This window comes from Diachasma alloeum, unplaced genomic scaffold (genome assembly GCF_001412515.2).
Source record: "Diachasma alloeum isolate Michigan unplaced genomic scaffold, Dall2.0 Dall_scaffold_00423, whole genome shotgun sequence".
NCBI lineage: Eukaryota > Metazoa > Arthropoda > Insecta > Hymenoptera > Braconidae > Diachasma > Diachasma alloeum.
In genome coordinates, this window is record NW_021680562.1 from 243,439 (window position 1) to 246,337 (window position 2,899).

General features: G+C 35.5%; 1 protein-coding gene across 1 annotated transcript in view; it reads left to right on the forward strand.

Annotated features, from left to right (window-relative positions):
* The window catches only part of LOC107042143 (neuropeptides capa receptor), a 127,543-nt gene that overhangs the window by 112,425 nt on the left and 12,219 nt on the right, over positions 1-2,899 (forward strand). The gene's annotated exons all lie outside the window — the stretch shown is intronic.

Sequence of the window (2,899 nt, forward strand, 5' to 3'; positions counted from 1 at the left end):
CATGGTACAGCGAAAGACTTCAAAACTCTGTGGAAGACTTTGCAATAACATAATCACCAATAATTCTGGATTTACCTCGATTTCCATGTTAAGTAATTTATCGACAATATCAAAGAAATCATTCATATGATCTCGAACATCCCCATTCTCCTCCAGTTTCATTACTGTCAGTTTCTTCAGCAACGTTGATTTCCTCTGTGGTCCCTTTGATTGGTAAATTGCATTTAGCTTTTCCCACGTCTGTTTCGAGATCACGCAGCCCTTGACTTGTTTTAATTCCGCCGGGCTGATGTTCAGTATGATGTCGGATTTCGCTTTTTTATCATTTACCTCCCAAACTCTAACAGCTTCACGTGATGCTGCACCATCCTCCAACGCTGGTTTCACTATTTCTCCAGATACATACCCCCATTCATCAAATTTAACGAGTAATGCTTCTACCAGAATTTTCCAAGTGTCATAATTGTCTTTTTGTAATGTTTCTATCTTTGCTGATCCGTACGTCGCCATTTCTTCAGGTTCAGAAAATTCTTGCATGTACTTCCCTCAGCTTCTTCAATTCCACCGTTTCTATCTTCCTTTTATTTCAGTCGTGAGACTCGGCTCATAACCTCTTGAAGTAATTAGCCGTTATAAAGAAAGATAAATGAGATATTCAATTGATAAATGTATTTTCTATGAAGATACATGTAAATACTTCGATGTTCAATTAACGAATCTTAATTGATAATTAATCAACAACCCTTGATAACCAAACATCCACCTATCGTTCTATTCTCTTCAATAGAGATGATTTGATGATGAGATGATCGAAATAGACTATTGGGAGGATTCTAAATTCATTTTCCACGTTTTTCGTCTTCTTCTCCATTAAATTTACCTCTCAGGCTTAAAGGACCACGAGATCGTGGAGCGCGCACTGTGTGACGAATTCGTCGTATTCAAATTTCGCGGGTGAGAACTAACCAACTTCATGCCTATGCGATTAACCAATGAGGAATCTGTCTTACGAATTTCGAGATATTTCGACTCTAACGATGTTCATTTATGTGTATGACCTTTCATAAATAGGATTCCAAACTTCTAGGTGCAAGCGTATGGCGATCGCCCCCTCCCCCCCAAGTATGAAATAAACTTTTTTTTTCTAGTTCACAAAATCACCGGATCGCAAAATCCCCTTCTATGGGGTTATTTTTTATCCTCCTCTATTTTTAAAAATTTATTGCTAACTTCTAGGACTAAGCATATGGCGATCACCCCCCCCCACCCCCTCCTAAATTTGGAATAAACATTCTTTTCCAGTCTAAAACATCATTGGATCGCAAAATTCCCTTCTATGGGGTTATTTTCCATCCTCCTCTACTTTTTAAAATTTATTCCAAACTTCTAAGACCAAGCATATAGCGATCGACCCCACCCCCCAAATATGAAATAAACATTTTTTTTCTAGTTCACAAAATCACCGGATCGCAAAAGTCCCTTCTATTATTATGGTTATTTTCCATCCTCCTCTATTTTTAAAATTTATTCCAAACTTCTAAGACCAAGCATATAGCGATCGACCCCACCCCCCAAATATGAAATAAACATTTTTTTTCTAGTTCACAAAATCACCGGATCGCAAAAGTCCCTTCTATTATTATGGTTATTTTCCATCCTCCTCTATTTTTAAAATTTATTCCAAACTTCTAAGACCAAGCATATAGCGATCGACCCCACCCCCCAAATATGAAATAAACATTTTTTTTCTAGTTCACAAAATCACCGGATCGCAAAAGTCCCTTCTATTATTATGGTTATTTTCCATCCTCCTCTATTTTTAAAATTTATTCCAAACTTCTAAGACCAAGCATATAGCGATCGACCCCACCCCCCAAATATGAAATAAACATTTTTTTTCTAGTTCACAAAATCACCGGATCGCAAAAGTCCCTTCTATTATTATGGTTATTTTCCATCCTCCTCTATTTTTAAAATTTATTCCAAACTTCTAAGACCAAGCATATAGCGATCGACCCCACCCCCCAAATATGAAATAAACATTTTTTTTCTAGTTCACAAAATCACCGGATCGCAAAATCTCTTTCTATGACGTTATTTTCTATTCTCCTCTATTTTTAAAAATTTATTGCAAACTTCTAGGACCAAGCATATGGCGATCACCCCCCCTCCCCCTCCCAAATTTGGAATAAACATTCTTTTCCAGTCTAAAACATCACTGGATGGCAAAATTCCTTTCTATGGGGTTATTTTCCGTCCTCCTCTATTTTTTAAAAATTTATTCCATTCTTCTAGGTGCAAGCGTATGCCGGTCACTCCCCCCCCCCNTTTAATCATGTACTTTCCACGTGTGACCGTAAATGTCAATAAACACTGGACTCTTGAACCGGAAAACTGTTGATAACAAATTCTAAGCGTGGGTTCAAATTTTGGAACTCCCACGACAACTATTTGATATAAAAATAGAGTGACGATTTCGTTTCCCACATGGAGGAAATGACATAAATATTGACGAACATGTGACACAAAAATAGTAAAATGCATCATACAACAGAATGATTCTTTTATGAATAATTTTCCATTTCGGATATTAATTAAACTATCATAATTGTTTAAGAAATATTATCAACGTGGAAAACCACAAAATAATTAAAGTTTAAACAATATTTTTATGTCATTGAATTATTATTGAATTACTATTAGATTACTATTTTTCTTCAATGAATTATAATTTATCATAAAATTTCATGAAATTTATCTGAATTGTTTCAAAAAAATTAAATAACAAAGATGTTAACGCTAAGTTGAAAATAAGAGATAAAAGAGAATTGTGGAGGGAATATATGGGCATTCCTAAAACAATTTTCATTGGTTGTTGGGGAATAGAAAAGACCGCCTA